The sequence below is a fragment of the Lissotriton helveticus genome, chromosome 2_1, assembly GCF_964261635.1.
Source record: "Lissotriton helveticus chromosome 2_1, aLisHel1.1, whole genome shotgun sequence".
Lineage (NCBI taxonomy): Eukaryota > Metazoa > Chordata > Amphibia > Caudata > Salamandridae > Lissotriton > Lissotriton helveticus.
The window spans coordinates 1,784,152,790-1,784,173,725 of NC_136059.1; positions in this window are offsets into that span (position 1 = coordinate 1,784,152,790).

Here is a 20,936-nt window from a genome sequence, read left to right on the forward strand (position 1 = left end):
TGTACCAGCACACTTATAACAAAAATGACATTGCGACCTCTACCTCTTCTTATTATTGCTATGCTTATATGTTACTCTTGTTTGCACGAGATTACATCTTTGTATATTTACTAACACGTTCGTTTAAGATCTCCAAAACCCATTAGCAAACTCTCATCAGCAGAGAAGTATAACTATCCAATACCTCCGTGTACCAGCACACTCATAACAAAAATACCGTTGCGACCTCTGCCTCTTCTTATTATTACTGTGCTTGTGTATCCCCCTTTTAGTCAATAATTTGCGAGTATGTCTTAATATAAATGATTGTCATACCGGGGCATATTAATGTAATATTTCCATATTATCTCGGAAGGATTACCAACTGATTGGTCTAATAATAGATTATATATGTATACACTCAATAAGAAAATATCCCATGAAAAATAAAGAGACCAACAGTTTGCCTGCTCAACATCTCAGGATGTGTACAATGGACACAAAAAATCTGCACTTAATAAGGAAGTATCCTTAAAGAAAACAATAATTATTAAAGATTTTATGCCAAAAAATGGTGTAGTTCAGAGTCAATATTTAAGCCATGAGTCATACTGCGACATTTGATTATCCAACGTGCTTCTGTTTGACGGATTCGTAGTTCCCAATTCCCCCCCCTAACATGCTGCGGCACCTTTTGTATACCATGGAATTTAAATCCCAAGTTGGCACCATGCTCCTTTTCCATATGCACGTAGAGTGGGGATCTAGTGTCACGATTCATTACTGCTCGTCTATGCTCCTGCATTCTTATTTTTAAGGGTCTTTTGGTGCTGCCTATATATACTTTGTTGCAGCTACAGATGATAACATAGATTATTCCTACACTGTTGCAATTAATGAAATCATTAATGTAAAATTGCTTGGATCCATTGAATCTGAAAGTTTTTGTTTTGTTAATGCCGTGCGAGCATATAACACAGGATCCACAGGTGTAAAAGCCTTTAGGCTGGGTGGATAACCAATCTGTCGTTGGCTTCTTTGTTGGACGAATATAATTCGTCGAAACTTTATCCCTAATGGTCGGGCATTTTTTGAACGTGATTGCGGGTCTATCATCCAGTATTGTGGATAGGCCCGGGACACCTCTCAATAGGGTCCAATTTCTACTTAGTGCTTGTCTAATTTTTTCTTTTTGGACACAATATGCTGTGACAAAGGAAAGTTTATGCCTGACTACTTCTCTCTTTTTTGGAAGTAAAGTGGTTGCTCTGTCAATTTTAGATACTTTCTCACTAGCCCTTGCAAGATCTTTTTTGGCATAGCCTCTCTTACTTAGTCTCAGTTTCAGTTGATTAAGTTTATTAGTATAGTCTTCATCCCCACTACAATTTCTGCGGGTTCTGACCATTTCCCCGTAAGGTATTCCCCCAATCACAGATCCTGGGTGAAAACTGTCTGCTCTTAAGATCGAGTTGGTGGCCGTTGCTTTTCTGAATAGACTGCTGCTGATTTTATCTCCAACTGCTGTCAGTGTCACATCTAAGTATTCTATACTGGATGTACTATGATTCATTGTCAGTTTCACATTGAAATCATTATGATTCAAGTAGTGCAAATACTTTTCAAGCTCATCGGAAGTACCTCTCCATATTATTAAGATGTCGTCGATGAATCTGGCCCAGAATACCACCAGATCCATCCACTCACCAGCTCTGCGGCACCAGGCGTGCTCCCTCTCATACCAGCCCATAAATAGATTGGCATAAGAGGGAGCAAACCTGGATCCCATCGCCGTGCCCCTGATCTGATGGAACCATTCATCCTCAAATAGGAAGTAATTATTTTTCAAAATTAGCTGACTCATTTGAATTAACATTTTGGAGTGGTGTCTTAAGCTCGCACTTCTGCTGTTAAGTTTGAAAAGGTATGGATACTATCATGGTTTGGCACATGGAGGCAGTACAGGATAATAAGAGAACCTGAGTAGTGAAGGTTATCTGGGTGGATATTCAGAAACTGATTGGGTAACTCATTGGTTTTTCCGTTTTTTCTGCCTCACCCCAGTCTGACAATATTACTAGAGTGCATATGAAGAATCGGCCTCTTGAAGTAACTGTTGCCTAGACCACTGGTTTAAAATTAGGAGCCATAATAAAAGAAGATTCTCATTTCAACAAATATTAGGTGAGCGGTCCACTATCCATGAATGATTGTTTTTTAACACTTGTACAACAGTTTGCTAGCACTTCATCACAGGATGTAGATTAAATATGTTAGTGTGTAAAATTAGGCACAACAAATATGTTGTGAATTATGCACTTGATGGAATCAATTGGATGATTTGAGGAATGTATTCCCACTTATCAGTAGAACTGTTATGTCAATTAATGTTCGGACAGTATCATTCGGCACCAGGAGCTGTATTGTATTTAATATGTTACCTGTAGATGTGTTGTTTCATTTCACAGGTTACTAAGGTTATTGAGTAACATTGTATACATATAATGATGTATTTGTATTGTGTGTTTACTATTGCAGCCCTGATGACGTCCTGCCTCTAGGACGAAACGCGTCGGCTGCAGAAAAAACAAGAAAAAGAAGAATTTTGACTGTATTTTCGCATTGATTGATTTATATGTTTTTTTATTAAATACTCAAATTGTTTCTGACATAAATATCGCACTCCCAGCTCTTTTTTTCGTATTATCTTGGGATTTAGGGTTTAGATTAGATAGAGAGTTTCGTATTCAGAATAAAGGCACCACTCCAGTCATTGATTCCTGTATGATTAGGAAAGCGCAACCTTATGTTCATTGGAATATTCCGCATGGAGTTAGGCGTCTGGTGCTTCTATTAAGGCAGGATTTACTCCCTCTGAAATCACTCTTATCTAGATGGTATGGTTCATCAGCCACATGTGATTTTTGCAATATGAATAATTAGGATTTAACTCATGTCATCTTTGTCTGCCCAGCACTAATGTCGCACAGGCGCAAGTGGTTAAGACCGATTTGCCTCCAATTGAATATTTTATCTGCTACTGCTTTCATTGCTGCCATGAATAATCCCCCCAATGAAATGTTTTGTTTCAAATTGTTTAATTTTTTTAAATGTTTCTTGAATTTGTATTAGGGGAATGTTTTGATGTTTAGTTTTATCATGTATATTTCTATATTTTTTTTTCCCCCGATGTATATATAATGTTCCTTAATGAAGATTTTTGGGAAATGTATTACTTTGTCTTTTATGTGGATCTCATGTGAGTTCCGTAATCATATAATAAATAAACTTGAAACTTGTGAGAGACCTAACGGAGACTCAAAGCAAAAACCAATATATATATATTTTTTCAACCTATTATTATTCTTTCTCTCAAATCTCTGAGACTTTCTCTACATACCCTTCTGTCCTTGACCTTTGGCTCTCTTCTTTCGTGTGAGTTGAATTCTAGTAATTTCTAGTTATTAGCAAACTTTAAGGTTAAACATAGAACATTTTAAATAACTAGAAATTCTTTGTCTTTTTTCAGAAATAAATGGGAGAATGAAGAAAGGTGAGTATATCTTACAATTGTCAGAATTCCAAATACAAATGTTTCGTAATAATTATTTACAGAAGTTGAATTCACTTAGCTTCAAACAACTAGAAGCTCTGCAGCACCCAATGTCCAAGTGAAAAGAGACTGAAAGATTACAGGGAGTCTTCGGTACAACTGGAATACTTCTCTGACGCTCCGGCAGGCTGCATATCTCCCAAACAACTGAGACAAGGTTTTTCGCATTGCAAGCATGCGCAGGAATGAAGATATTGTGCATGCTCTCGATGACAGAAATAATTCGAGAGGCCTGCGCTTCAGAAATTTAGACAGAGAACCCGACGTGCTCAGTAACAAAGTTCCCTAACTAACCGACGCTGCTCATCCGACAAAAAATCAAAGTTGAATCTACCTGACTAAAAAGGCTCTTCAGGGACAAGGTGCGTATCTTCCGAATTACTTCAGAGAATTGCGCATGGTTCCAAACGGCGAACCCTAAATCAAATTTTGAGGATAAAGTTCACATGTACAACAACTAGACCGCGTACCTGAGAACACGAGCGGCCATTTTGGCATTTAGACTATGCTAAGTGCTACTCCAAGTAAGATATGTTGGAGTAGTATAACCTCTTGAGGATCCCTGCATTATTACTCCACAGGTAGAATATTTCGGAGTCTTTCAAATCCTGACAGTACCCCCTCGCAAAGGAGATTCTTCCTGTCGTGTTTTTTTTTAAATATTTAGTGAAAGAATCTCATTCATCTTGGGTATGGACATTCAAATCCATTTCCCAAGACCTTTCCTCAGGTCCATAACCCTTCCAGGCCACAAGATAGTAGAATTGGCCTCCAACTCTTTTTGAATATAGGATTCTATTCCCTTCAAACTCCACTCCAGTTCCTAGTTACACTGGTTTGGGTGGTGAATTCTTAAATTTGGGGGTACCTTCTTCAACAAAGAGATATGTAAGACTGGGTGGATTTTCATTTTAGCTGATAACTTTAGACGATATGTTACTGGGTTGGTAATCTCATCTATTTAGTATGGGCCAACAAATCGTGGTTGGAACTTATGATTTCCTGCCAACCTGAGATTTTTAGTACTTAACCATACACCTACATTTAAGATCGGTCCTGCTCTTCTTCACATGTCTGCATGGGTTTTGTAAATCTGTTTTGCTTGAGTTGGATTCTCAGATGGACGTTATCAAGGAGTTTGGATACCTACCATAATTCAAATAGAAAGAGAAATACCCTGTGGACACATTCTTCACATTAGTATGTGTGAATTCTGTAGCCTACAAGTACTCAGGCCAATCACCCTCTTGGTCTAACAGGAATAGGCAAAGATACTGATCTAACTCTTGATTCACCCTCTCTGTCCATCTGTCTCTGGATGATAGTTGCTGGAGAACCTGGCCTCTATTCCTAACCCCTTGACAAAATCCTTCCAAAAGTGGGACCGGAACTGAGAGCCCCGATCTGAGACTAGGACCTTAGGAATCCCATGTTCTCACACCACTAGTATGCTAAAGAGTGTGGCTAGCTATTTGCCATTAGAAATTCCCTTTAGGGCCAGAAAGTGTGCCATCTTAGTGAATGCATCCACTACTACTAATATGGTGTTGAAACCTTGATTAGAAGGCAAATCCACAATCAAGTCTAAGGTGACAGTGTGCCATGGATGAGGAGGGGTAGGCATGGGTCGCAGATACCCTTTGGGGTTTGTCGTTTGGATTTTCCCTGAGCACAAATCTTGCATGTTTTAACATATTTATGTATGTCATTGGTCCTTTTTGGCCACCAAAACCTCCTTATTATTAATTCTTCAGTCTGTAGGATTCCATTGTGGCCAGCCAATGGATTTTCATGGCATTCATACATTGCTTGAATTTGCAGTTCTTGAGTGGGAAGATACAATCCTTCCTCCTTAAATGGTATGTGCTGATGAACTTCTCTTCCGTCTTGTTCCTCAGACCATTTCAGCATTTCTTCTGAACTCATAGTTCTCAGAATCTGTTCCTCCATGGTACCATGGCGAACCACACTCACAATCTATGATTCAGGAATTAATCTCTGGTCATCAATTGGTTCCTTAGGATTCTCTGTGTCAATTCTCGACAAGGCATCCACCTTCCCATTCTTGGTTCCTGGTCGGAAGGTGATTACAAAGTCATAATCTGCAAAGTATAGCGAAAATCAAAGTGGTGGGGGGGGTCAAGGTCCTGGCTGATTTAAAAAACTTCAGATTGCGATGATCAGTTTGCACTGTTACTGTGTGTCTCGCCCCCATCAAGTAATAGCGCCATTCCTTAAAGGCATCTTTTATTGCCAACTCTTTTTCTGAAATGGTGTAGTTTGCTTCCGCCAAGCTCAATTTTCTTGATCGGTAGGCTACTGGATGAAGTTGATCTGTGACCTCATGCCTCCGTGATAACACTCCTCCAGTTACCTGATCCGACGCATCAGTTTCCACGTTAAATGTGTTGGAGGGATCCGCATGCAAGAGAATAGGCGCTGTAGTAAAATCTGCTTTTAATGATTCAAAGGCCTTTTCCGCCTCTTCGGACCAGTGGAACTGGATACCCTTTTTGAGCAGTCATGTAAGAGGTAGTATCCTATGACAGAATTTGCTAATAAATCTTCGATAAAAATTGGCGAACCCAATGAAGCTTTGTACCTCTTTGAAACTTGCTAGAGATTTCCACTCTATAACTGCCTTGATTTTCTCTTTACCATTGTGATTCCTATAGGGGAGATGACAAATCCCAAAAACTCCACTGAGGTGACATTAAAGGCACATTTTTCCAGTTTTCATACAACTCATTTTCTCTGAGTTTTTGTAAGATTCTTTGTACCTGTTTTTGAATTATTTCTCTGGTAGCCGAATAAACTAGGATATCGTCTATATAAATAATTGCACACTGAGGAATTAATTCACACAAGACGTCATTTATAAAGTATTGAAAGGTGGCTGGTGCATTGCACAATCTGTAGGGCATCACCTGGTATTCACATAAACCATATCTAGTTCTAAATTTGGTCTTCCATTCATCACCTTCCCTCATTCGGATTAAGTGATAGGCCCCTCACAGATCAAGGTTCGTATACATCTGAGCTCCCTTCACTTGATCTAGAAGTACCGACTTGATGGGTAGGTGTAACGATTTTTCTTTGTAATACTGTTGATAGCGCAATAGTCGATATAGGTCCTCAGATCCCCTTCCTTCTTGGGCACGAAAAATAATGGCAAACACACTGAGGATTCTGAAGGTCTGATAAAACCATTTTCAAGATACTTGTCTAAGTACTCTTTCAAGTGCTGGTTCTCTTTTTCTGTTCATGCATAGACACGGCTACAGGGCAAGTTGGCTCCAGCTTCGAGATCTATCTTACAGTCGTATACACAATGAGGTGGTAGCTTCTCTGCTTCCTTTTCACTGAAAACATCTTCAACTTCCTTGTATTCCAACTGAATTTTATTAGTGTGAATCACGCAAACTGATGTACCAGCATCACATAAGGAAGGTGCTAGATTTGATCCTTTAATTCCTCTTTTCTTCCAAAACAGTGGTTTTTACAGAATGCTGAATCCATCGCTATGATTCTGGCTCCCCAATCGATGGTAGGATTATGTTCTGTGGTCCAAGGTAAACACAGAATGAAATTGAGGTGCATCAATTAAGTTGAATTGAATTACTTCTTCGTGACCTTCTGAAGAGATTAATTATACCTGTTTGGTATGGCTCACAATGGGCCCAGAAGACAGATTAGACCAGTCCACTGCTCGTACTGGTTCACTTCATGTTTTCTTACTTGCCCTTAATCCCACCTTGTCTGCAAACTTGAGATTGTAGAAGTTTCCTGTGGCTCCAGAATCTGTCATTACTGCGATGCCAATCAAGGTTTTCTCTCGAATCTTCATTGTCATAGATAGTATCAGGGGAGGTGATGACGATTGGAGAGTGTTTGCCAACCGATGCTCAATCAGAGTTGTTCCTTTGTCTGCATCCTTCAGTCCAACTGCCTCTACCGATGGTGCTGCGAGATTTCCTCCGGCTTAGGCTTCATCGGGCAAACTCGCACAAAATGTGCCCCTGCACCACAATAAAGTGAAGGATGATTTTCTCTTCGCTTGTCTTTTTACTCTTTAGTCAAAGGTCCATGAGTTCCAATCTGCATTGGGTCAGGTCACTGTTGGTTCTCTGCAGATTTGGTGCGTTCTGCTTTAACTCGATCAAATCATGGTATGGTGGATCTGAAATATTTTCTTCTCTCTCCTTTCCTCTCACCAGTCAGAAATCTATTTCCAAAACCAGGTCAACTAAAGCTGAAATTTCTGTGGGGCAATTTGGTATTTGAGATATGGCATCTTTTAATTTGTCTCTTAACCCTTGATAAAAGACTGCTCCTCACTTACTCTCAGGCCAGTTTGGTTCCACCACTAATTTCTTCTGAGAATTTATGCATTTTAACAAATCAGCTTGTATCGATCAGCTTGCCTGGCCCATCTGGAAGGACAGCAAGCCGTCTCTGCAATTCTCCACAGTCCTTCTACAATCTCTCTCTTTCTTCCATCTGAAATTTCACCAGGGCTTTTCAAATTCTCACAGGATGGGCTAGGAGGAGGAAGACCATTACTAATAGGTAACATTATACAACTATGCTTGGGGAGGCTCCTCTGTTTTTGTTCCCATATCATTTGGTTCTGAAGAAGTAGGAGATTTTACCAGCAAGCCATTTTTATTTCCTTGAATACTTGACTACTAATTGTGAAGCCTCCCATCCCCTATTTGCCAGCTCTAGTTGAGTACAAAATGTATACATTGCTTGCAAAGTGATGTCCATTAGAAGAAGAAGTTAAGGGTTTCTCAAAGGGATCCATCCAGTGTTCAGTGGAATCCCCATCTCTTCATTCCTTTGTTCTGATATTATGAGATATTTTGGGCACCATTCCCCTAAGGACACCTAACCTTCAGATGTTCAAAACAATTATAAAGTGGCTGATAATGTTAGAAGTGTGGAAATGGCGAAAACTCAAATGCTAATAAGAGATAGTTTTATGGAGAAGATAATAACATAATGATGTATTTATAATCTCTACTAACGCCACTGGGTTCGGGCTCCCAACAGTAAGGCGAAGACACTGACCTACATTTAAACTAAACAAACGCCAATGCTGTTTCTTATGTTTTATGATCCAAACTATACAACCATATTGAAATACAAAACAACATACCCTAAAGACTGCTAGTTCTGGCTGGATTAATCACTTTTTAATTTCTTATTTCTCCAAAAATATTTTTTACATTTTTGCAAATTATTTACATTTTTAAGATCACAACACCAATATCACATTCAGACATACATCTGTATCAATGTCGATATACCCCATCAGCAATCACAGTCACTCTCATTCCACTTTCATCCTCTCAATCAACTTCTTAGAAAAAACTCACACATTCACACATTCAAATCACAAATTATTTGTTCTATTTACAATGCAATTACACTTAGATCATTTGAAAACAAAGCCATAGAACAAAATACTATACACATTTCGTCATTTTATACATATTTCAAATTAGATTTGAAAATTCTTATGGCATTAAACGGTCTACGCGTTTCAAACTCTTCTTGTTAGTGGAGTTCCCTTCAGGACCAAATTGCTGTAAAGACCAAAACACACAGAATTTGTTTTTTGACCCTTTGGTATTTACTGGTGGCTGCTTCCACCCAATTGCCTCTAGTTCAACTCTTACCTTATCTTGATGTGAGCTTACTCAACCCGTCGTAAGACACTGTATTAGAAGACAAAACCAAAGAAAGACCTAAAGCCATGAGGTTGGTGACAACGACTTGGTGGCCCCAGCCATCATATTCGACAACAAAGACTTTCATCAGTCTTGTCTAGCTCTGCCCATATTATCTTCAATATCTTCTCTATGCCTGCAATGCCTGGAAATATGGAGTATGTTATGTTATGTTAATTTGCATTTGTAAAGTGCCTATCACCCAGAGGTCTCTAAGCGCAGTACGAATACCGCTGAGGAACCCGTCCTGGCCTGTTCCTGTGAGGTGCCCACTCCTGGGCACCCAAAGGTGAAGCCAGGCATCCTAGCGTTGTTTGGGCCGGTGTGGAGATTAAGCAAGCTATTGCACATAGTTGCAGAGTGGGACCCTGTTGTAATTTGATGCGGACAGATGACAGGATACTTCAGGTTGATTACATATAGATTTAATGTAGGACACAGCTGAGTACAAAACCTCGCCAGCTGACCAGACCACCAACTGACACCCATGGAGTTCTCCAGGTGGAAGTCAGAACATACAAAGGCATTGTGGTAGACAGAGAATGAGAGAACACTAAGAAAGGACTAAGACAACAGGCAACCATATTACATGAAGAAACAATGTACAACACATCTCCCTCCTTTATAGAAAAGAAATGAAATAAAGCAAAAACAGAGATTACAATACAAGAGACTGCAACAACAACCATAAAGACAAAAGAGTCTTCAAAGACAAAGAATGAAAAGTGAAGAGTAGGATGAGACACTACACACAAACAACCAAACAACACCTACCCCATGTAGTACAATAACAAGATATACAAAACCAATTAAGTACCACACGAGGTATCAGAAATATCACTACATACTCCACCCCCCTCCCTTAGGGAAACCAAACAAGGTTTAGAAGAATGAAAATCAATGCAACAAGGAAAGGTGCTCACACCCACGACCTCCCCAAACACGGGTACATCACAGGGTCAGGTACCCTATCAACCAAAAGTAGGTGTAAACACAAACCCTTGGAAGAAACACAACATACCCAATGACAACCTGGGAACTGATATGTGGCATTGACTAACATCCAACACTATTTCTCCAAAGGAGGGTACAACACAGAGTTCACATCCTGGAACTAATATTACATCATGCCCTACAAAGGGTATACCACGGATACCGACAGGCTCCACACCCTCCCCAAAGAAGGGTACACCATTGGGTAAAAGACACTGCCATAAGAAAGTACAGCCACAACAGCTCTCAAAACACTTTCCACACTGACCCCCAAAACACACAATATGCTACACAGGGTTCACACCCTGGAATTAAAACTCCAACATGCCCTACATAGGGTATACCATGGGTACTGACTGGCCCCACACCCTCCCCAAAGAAGGGTACACCATTGGGTAAAAGACACCGCCATAAGAAAGTACAGCCACAACAGCTCTCAAAACACTTTCCACACTGACCCCCAAAACACACAATAGGTTACGCAGGGTACCCACCCAGGAACTAAAATTCCAACATGCCCTACATAGGGTATACCATGGGTACTGACTGGTCCCACACCCTCCCCAAAGAAGGGTACACCTTTGGGTAAAAGACACCACCATAGGAAAGTACAGCCACAACAGCACTCAAAACACTTTCCACACTGACCCCCAAAACACACAATAGGTTAAACACACCAGGTAAAAACACACCTCTCCTAGATAGAGTACAATAGGGAAATAGATCATTTTAATTAGCCCTATGTGGCTCCATGAAAATTGTCCTCTACTAATATCAACAAGTCAACCCAACCAATAACAAAGATAAAGAGACCTGCAGCAGGCAAGACCAGTCAACCGTCATAGTGAACCTGGTGTTGATCTAGTACAAGCAATCTCATATCACAATCATGCAGCATTTACCAACACACTTGGTGACATAAGCACCTACAACACAACCAAACAGGTTACAAAGATAAAGAGACCCGCAGCAGGCAAGACCAGTCAACCGTCATAGTGAACCTGGTGTTGATCTAGTACAAGCATTCTCATATCACAATCATGCAGCATTTACTAACACACTTGGTGACATAATCACCTACAACACAACCAAACAGGGGTGACCACAAACAACATAACCCCCCCAAAACACAAGCTAATGAGTTGCCTAACATCAAAACACAACTCACACACTACCATTGTTGTGGGACAGCTCGTAATCCTGGTTCCTCTCAGAACCTCTCTGTTACAACTCTCTCTCGTGAATCTGGCACCTTAGACCAGGAACGTCTTGAAGCCCTACTGTCACAATTTTCCTCATGGATCAGGGACTTAAACCTTCTTCTTTATTCAACTGGAAACTTCTGAGTCACAATCGCTCCGACACACAATCCCCTCCTTGCTTCTTTGACATGCTTCCGGACTCACTGTCCCATTTCAGATTTTTCCAAGCTTTGAAGTCACCAGACTTAGTCATTATTCTGTACAATTTCAGTCCTGGACACTTGATGATAAACTTCTTTCTCTCCCTGCTAGACACTGGGATCCATGACTCTTTCCAGTCCCGTGACACACCTCGATCTTTCCCAGTAACAATCCCGGGTTCCTTGTCCCCGTTGTGGACCTACAGCCCAGAGACTCACTTACAACATGCTGTCCAGAGTCTCACCTGGGACATTTGTCCCCCATTGTGGACTTTCCATCCAGAGACTCACCAGGGACTCACCATCCAGAGTCTCTCCAGGAACTTTCGTCCCCTGTTGTGGACCTACTGTCCATAGATTCTCCTTGGACTTACAGTCCAGAGACTCGCCTTTGACTTTTGTCAAGAACCCCTTTACTTCTTTTAATGACTTACTATCCAGAGACTCACCTGGGACTACTGTCCAGAGCCTCACCAGGGACCTTCGTCCCCCCCGTTGTGGACTTACCGCCCAGAGACTCGCTTGAGACCTTTGTCTCCGCTGCGGACTAATTGTCCAGAGACTTGCTTGGGACCTTTGTTCCCGCTGTGGACTTACTGTCCAGAGACTCACCTGGGACCTTTGTCCCGCTGTGGACCTACTGTCCAGAGTCTCACCTGGGACCTTTGTCCCCATTGTGGACTTACTGACCAGACTCTCACCCGGGACCTTTGTCCCCCGTTGTGGACCTCCTGTCCTGAGTCTCACCTGGAACGTTTGTCCCCTTTTTTTTTTTTACTTACTGTCTAGGCTCATTATCTTGGTACTTGCTCCTTGTATCGGGACAAACTTTGTCCCCTGTTGAACGACCATTGTCCATTCTCAATTTTCGAACAACCGTTGTCTCCTCTTTGCCGTGAGAATTCAGTCCCCTCTTGTTACTGAGACCTTTGTCCATTTGGCTTTGGAACATGCTTCTCTATCATGGTTCGGGTCTTTTTTTTTTTTGCTCCCAGTTGTAGTTAGAGTCCGACGGCCCAATAATGGCCTAGCTTTACTCTGCTCTCGATCTTACAAAAAATTTGACAATGTGGAACGCTGTTCAGGATCAGCAGACTCGCTTCCGACTGAAATGTCCTTCTCACAAAACCACAATGGAAATGGTTAGCTGAAACAAATAGGATAGTTTGCCCTATAAGACAAACGAGATTACTCAAAAAGACCACAAGATGGCGCTGCTGCAAAGGATTCCACACATAAACTGTCTTAGAATACACCAAAACGAGTGCAGACCTTCGTGTTGAACGTTGCCTGTCCAACAAATAACATATGATGAACAGTGCCAAGGTTAGAAAACAAAACGACAAGTTCTTCGCTCAATTATACCTTCAGCAAGAACCTTGGAGCGCAGCAATGTCATCCAATAACGTGCGCTGTCCCACGAAAGTGACAAGAAAATGAGATTGAGAGTGAAGAGAACCCCTTCAACTTCGCTCTCTATCACGGCACCACAAACACACGAGTTTTTTATATTTCATTGTGCTCTGGTAACTCCGTTGCCATGGGATCAAAAGTACATGGAGAATACAAAATGGATGTTTAACCTCACGCAGTGACGTTTCACGTTGCGTGACATTGCGGGATGACTCACTCAGGCAGGCAGCAAGGAATGGTTACATCTCCACTCTTAAGTGACGCTGGGCACTCAACATCACCAATGACGCTGCTCCTCCACTGAGACTAACAGAAATACAACTACGTCATCATTAGGAAATATGCCTTGATGAAGAGCAGATCAACACGGAGATAGGACATTCACCTGCAGATGGAAATTTCACTGCGCAACAGACTCACGGTAGAAGAATTTGAATATTGTTTCTTCTCCTCTTAACTGTAATCCACTCGTTTTTGGCAGCCTGTGTCTGTTTTTTTTTTTTTTTATCCGATTCACCCGTTAATTTTTCCAGCTGGTTTGCATTCATAAATACTTTTGATTAAATCTGTGCTGTTTCCCGTTTCTAGCACTTCATTTAAAACATACATGAAGCAGAGGAGAGATTCTTTGGACCAATTTTCTGCAGATACTGGTTCCTTTTAATTTTGAGAAGAGTTTCACAGCACAGCCATTTCATATTTAGTTTAGTTCAACTTTAGTTGCCACTTTGGACAGGTTTCTTTGCGCTATAAATACGTTCAGCTGCTTTCCTCTTTTCACTGTGCTACAGCTGGTTTCATCTATTCTCACTGCGTTTCAACCTTCTTTTTTTTTTTTTTTTTACTTTGCCGCTTTTATTTTCCTCTACCATACTTCTTGCCACACTGAAGATTGCGCCATACCGCCAGAGATGAGTACTCACAGTTCTTTTCTTGTCTTAGTTTCCTTTTAGTTTTTCCTCATTTTCCTCTTTTTCCAGCTTTCAATGTTACTGGCAGCAGATAGGTGGGCCGCAGTGGGTTCTTTTCGCGAGGCGTAGCTCAGGCTGTGTTTGATGTTTTCTTCTCTGGTCTGGTCAGCAGAAAACGTCGCCAAAATGTTGTAATTTGATGCGGACAGATGACAGGATACTTCAGATTGATTACATATAGATTTAATGTAGGACACAGCTGAGTACAAAACCTCGCCAGCTGACCAGACCACCAACTGACACCCATGGAATTCTCCAGGTGGAAGTCAGAACATACAAAGGCATTGTGGTAGACAGAGAATGAGAGAACACTAAGAAAGGACTAAGACAACAGGCAACCATATTACATGAAGAAACAATGTACAACAGACCCATGATTAGAGTAGGCACTGAGGCGAGAATGATCAGGTCCGAGGACATTGAGCCAAAGACTCTGCCGCGACGGGAATTGAACCCTGGTCCCGGGCCAGACCTCTGCATCAGGGCCTACTGCTCTAACTAGTGAGCCACACTTCTCCACTTATTCATTCCGTTTAAAAAGCGAATAGTATTCTAAGTGGTTTATCGCCAACAGGTCTCCCCAGAGTGCTTGAAATGCACAAAGAAGACCTGCACATCGTATATTCAATCGTAGAAAGTGAGTGATTTGTTGCATTGTTCACTTCTCAGCATCTTGAGTCTAGTGGATATATTTTTGAGTGTTATTTCATCTTTTTGGGGCACCTAAGTGCCTATACTGATTCAGTCCTCATCTCATTCTCCTCAACCCACCCCGTCTCTCTTCTTTTCCTACTGCCTCCCCTCCTTCTCCTTGTACCCTTTTCTCTCCTATCTTTCAACCCATCCTCATCCCCCCTACTTACCCCTAAATTACTCCCTTTCCTCAATCTCCTCCTCTAACTGAAATGCTTTATCCCATGCAAATTTTTATTCACTTTGTAACGATGTTCTATTTTGTTCTAGATGCTTATTTGTTCTTTTGTCTATTATTTGTTCTAGATATGTACTTTTATTATCTGTCTGTAAAGCGCTCTGATACGCCAGGGTCCAGGAGCGCTATATAAAACCTTTTAAATAAATAAATAAATAAATGTCCAGGCATTGCAGGCATAGAGAAGATATTGAAGATAATATGGGCAGAGCTAGACAAGACTGATGAAAGTCTTTGTTGTCGTATATAATGGCTGGGACTACCAAGTTGTTGTCACCAACCTCATGGCTTTAGGTTTTTCTTTGGTTTTGTCTTCTAATACAGTGTCTTACAACGGGTTGAGTAAGCTCACATCAAGATAAGGTAAGAGTTGAACTAGAGGTAATTGGGTGGAAGCAGCCGCCAGTAAATACCAAAGGGAATGTTCAAATCTAATCTGAATTATGTATAAAATGACGAAATGTGGATATTATTTTGTTCTATGGCTTTGTTTTCAAATGATCTAGTATAATTGCATTGTAAATTGCAAAAATAATTTGTGATTTGAATGTGTGAATGTGTGAGTTATTTCTAAGAAGTTGATTGAGAGGATGAAAGTGGAATGAGAGTGACTGTGATTGCTTATGGGGTATATTGACATTGATACAGATGTATGTCTGAATGTGATATTGGTGTTGTGATCTTAAAAATGTAAATAATTTGCAAAAATTGAAATAATCTTTTTTGAGAAATAAGAAATTAAAAAGTGATAACCAGACAGAACTAGCAGTCTTTAGCGTATATTGTTTTGTATTTCAATATGGTTGTATAGTTTGGATCATAAAACATAAGAAACAGTATTGGCGTTTGTTTAGTTTAAATATAGGTCAGTGGCTTCGCCTTACTGTTGGGAGCCCGAACCCAGTGGTGTTAGTAGAGATTATAAATACATCATTATGTTATTATCTTCTCCATAAAACTATCTCTTATTAGCATTTAAGTTTTCGCCATTTCCACACCTCTAACATTATCTTTATAATTGTTTTGAACATCTGAAGGTTAGGTGTCCTTAGGGGAATGGTGCCCAAAATATTCACAAAACATCTCTTCCTGTAATTAGCTTTGTAACTTTTATTACCTCCTGAATTATTAGCATATATGGCAGGTGTCAGAACTATATATCACAATAGGCCTCTAGAATGTGGTGATTGCCATACACGTAAGTAGCACAACAGTTGCTACAACACAGGTAAATACAGTACTTTACCATGCAGATATGTATCTTTTTAAATAGTTTTAAGTGACACAACCTTAAGTATACAAATATTTATTTTGTATTTATTTAGGGTTTTGCCAGTTAAATAAGGGTAGAACGAGATTTTTTAGGGGTTAAAGATGGGCAGGTTTAAGGGGTTGTAAGGATGCTGGGGTACATACTTTTAAGAAGTGTTAAAGTGTTTTCATTGTTATGGGGTGTGTTGTGTAAAGGGGTATGTTCAACATTGCCCTCTCTGGAGAGTCACCCCCAAATAGTTTGTCTTTACCCTCCACTTTATGCTGAATTTGTTTTTGTTGACCAGTAGGATATATATGTATATTCAGACACTCATGGATGCACTCATTCACTCACCCACTCAGAGACCCATGCTCTCATTCACAGACCCATTGAGACACTCATATACCCACTCACAGAACCACTCAGACACTCATACATCCACTCATGGACCCACTCAGACACTCTTTTTTTATTTTGTTTACTTTATAATGCTTGATTAATTAAAACCATTGCATATGATACATAAAGAATAAAATCAGAGATTATATTAAATAAAGAAGTCACAAGGTTAAAATAGCTTCTTTGTGTTATCCATAAAAAAAGAATTTGTTTAAAAATGAGGTTACTGATTGACTCATAATTGCTTAAATCCATAATACAGTTAATGCTCAGTCTGTTAAAAGTCAGATTGGTAAGGGTTATCTATTTAAACTGATGAATGCTCCTAGTGGCAAGTGACGTCTACCAGTTGTACCTGCTTGTAGTGTCACAATACTAGCTAGGAAAACTTGATGTAGCATTACAGGGCCAGATCTCAGAAAGTTGCAGCCATATACAGATTTAATTGGTAACAATGGAAGATAGATTCTTCAGCCTTTGGTCAGTTAGGTCGAAAAAATTTCCAATACGGCAATTGAGCTGTACTAAAGTTGGATTAAAGCACAGCATCACCGCCTGTCTACAAGACCTGACTCCATGCTGGTTTAAGAATGGTTTCAACAAAGATTTCCGTAGGTCCTTTAGATTTTTGCAGATACATATAATGTGAATAAGGTTCTCCGTGCCGCAGGTGCACAGACCGGTACAAAAGGGGGTGGTGATAGACGGAGCATCTGAACCAATTAAACACTCACACCCAGTAAACAGATCTGGGTTAAATCCATCACTATTCTTTAGCCCACTCTGCCACCCCAGTTCAGACATGGCAATATGCAAATCAGTCTGACCCTGTGCCTCATGGGAACAGTCCAGTCCGAACTTCCAAGCCATGCCTTCCTTGGACCGTAAACAAGCTTCCTAGGACTGGTTTATGGCATTACAGCCGTCTTCAGCCAGGCTTGCTTGAATCCAGTGGCAAAGTGAGCAAGGGACTCACGTCGGAGCATTACCCGGCCAACTTATGGTGAACAAAGCGGTACAAAAGGGGGTGGTGATGTACGGAGCATCTGAACCAATCAAACACTCACACCCAGTCAAGAGATCTGGGTTTAATCCATCACTGTTCTTTAGCTCACTCTGCCACCCCAGTTCAGACATGGCCATATGCAAATCAGTCTGACCCTGTGCCTCACGGGAACAGTCCAGTCCGAACTGGCAACCCATGCCTTCCCTGGACCGGAAACAAGCTTCCTAGGACCAGTTTCTGGCATTACAGCCGTCTTCAGACAGGCTTGCTTGAATCAGGTGGCAAAGTGAGCAAGGTACTCACGTCTGAGCATACCCAGCCAACTTATGGAGAACAAAGATGTACAAAAGGCGGTGGTGTTGGACGGAGCATCTGAACCAATCAAACACTCACACCCAGTCAACAGATCTGGGTTTAATCCATCACCGTTCTTTAGCCCACTCTGCCACGCCAGTTCAGACATGGCCATATGCAAATGAGTCTGACCCCATGCCTCAAGGGAACAGTTCAGTCCGAACTGCCAAGCCATGCCGTCCTTGGACCGGAAACAAGCTTCCTAGGACCGGTTTCTGGCATTACAGCCATCTTCAGCCAGGCTTGCTTGAATGCAGTGGTAAAGTGAGCAAGGGACTCACGTCTGAGCATACCCTGCCAACTTATGGCGAACAAAGCGGTACAAAAGGGGGTGGTGATGTACGGAGCATCTGAACCGAACAAACACTCACACCCAGTCAACAGATCTGGGTTTAATCCATCACCGTTCTTTAGCCCACTCTGCCACCCCAGTACAGACATGGCCATATGCAAATCAGTCTGACCCTGTGCCTCATGGGAACAGTCCAGTCTGAACTGCCAAGCCATGCCTTCCCTGGACCGGAAACAAGCTTCCTTGGACCAGTTTCTGGCATTACAGCCGTCTTCAGCCAGGCTTGCTTGAATCAGGTGGCAAAGTGAGCAAGGGACTCACGTCTGAGCATACCCTGCCAACTTATGGCGAACAAAGCGGTACAAAAGGGGGTGTTGATGGATGGAGCATCTGAACCAATCATAGACTCACACCCAGTCAACAGATCTGGGTTTAATCCATCACCGTTCTTTAGCCCACTCTGCCACCCCAGTTCAGACCTGACCATATGCAAATCAGTCTGACCCTGTGCCTCATGGGAACAGTCCAGGCCGAACTGCCAAGCCATGCCTTCCCTGGACCGGAAACAAGCTTTCTAGGACCGGTTTCTGGCATTACAGCTGTCTTTAGACAGGCTTGCTTGAATCCAGTGGAAAAGTGAGCAAGGGACTTACGTCTGAGCACACCCTTCCAACTTATGGCGAACAAAGCGGTACAAAAGGGGGTGGTGATGGATGGAGCATCTGAACCAATCATACACTCACACCCAGTCAACAGATCTGGATTTAATTCATCACTTTTCTTTAGCCTACTCTGCCACCCCAGTTCAGACATGACCATTTGCAAATCAGTCTGACTCTGTGCCTCATGGGAACAGTCCAGTCCGAACTGCCAAGCCATGCCTTCCCTGGACCGGAAACAAGCTTCCTAGGACCAGTTTCTGACATTACAGCCGTCTTCAGCCAGGTTTGGTTGAATCCAGTGCCAAAGGGAGCAAGGGTCTCACGTCTGAGCATACTCTGTCAAATTTATGGCGAACACAGCGGCACAAATGGGGGTGGTGTTGGACGGAGCATCTGAACCGAACAAACACTCACACCCAGTCAACAGATCTGGGTTTAATCCATCACCGTTCTTTAGCCCACTCTGCCACCCCAGTTCAGACATGGCCATATGCAAATCAGTCTGACCCTGTGCCTCATGGGAACAGTCCAGTCCGAACTGGCAACCCATGACTTCCCTGGACCGGAAACAAGCTTCCTAGGACCAGTTTCTGGCATTACAGCCGTCTTCAGACAGGCTTGCTTGAATCAGGTGGCAAAGTGAGCAAGGGACTCACGTCTGAGCATACCCAGCCAACTTATGGAGAACAAAGATGTACAAAAGGGGGTGGTGTTGGACGGAGCATCTGAACCAATCAAACACTCACACCCAGTCAACAGATCTGGGTTTAATCCATCACCGTTCTTTAGCCCACTCTGCCACGCCAGTTCAGACATGGCAATATGCAAATGAGTCTGACCCCGTGCCTCAAGGGAACAGTTCAGTCCGAACTGCCAAGCCATGCCGTCCTTGGACCGGAAACAAGCTTCCTAGGACCGGTTTCTGGCATTACAGCCATCTTCAGCCAGGCTTGCTTGAATCCAGTGGTAAAGTGAGCAAGGGACTCACGTCTGAGCATACCCTGCCAACTTATGGCGAACAAAGCGGTACAAAAGGGGGTGGTGATGTACGGAGCATCTGAACCAATCAAACACTCACACCCAGTCAAGAGATCTGGGTTTAATCCATCACCGTTCTTTAGCCCACTCTGCCACCCCAGTTCAGACATAGCCATATGCAAATCAGTCTGACCCTGTGCCTCATGGGAACAGTCCAGTCCGAACTGGCAACCCATGCCTTCCCTGGACCGGAAACAAGCTTCCTAGGACCAGTTTCTGGCATTACAGCCGTCTTCAGACAGGCTTGCTAGAATCAGGTGGCAAAGTGAGCAAGGGACTCACGTCTGAGCATACCCAGCCAACTTATGGAGAACAAAGATGTACAAAAGGGGGTGGTGTTGGACGGAGCATCTGAACCAATCAAACACTCACACCCAGTCAACAGATCTGGGTTTAATCCATCACCGTTCTTTAGCCCACTCTGCCACGCCAGTTCAGACATGGCCATATGCAAATGAGTCTGACCCCGTGCCTCAAGGGAACAGTTCAGTCCGAACTGCCAAGCCATGCCGTCCTTGGACCGGAAACAAGCTTCCTAGGACCGGTTTCTGGCATTACAGCCATCTTCAGCCAGGCTTGCTTGAATTCTGTGGTAAAGTGAGCAAGGGACTCACGTCTGAGCATACCCTGCCAACTTATGGTGAACAAAGCGGTACAAAAGTGGGTGGTGATGGACGGAGCATCTGAACCAATTAAACACTCACACCCAGTAAACAGATCTGGGTTTAATCCATCACTATTCTTTAGCCCACTCTGCCACCCCAGTTCAGACATGGCCATATGCAAATCAGTCTGACACTGTGCCTTATGGGAACAGTCCAGTCCGAACTGCCAAGCCATGCCGTCCTTGGACCAGAAACAAGCTTCCTAGGACCGGTTTCTGGCATTACAGC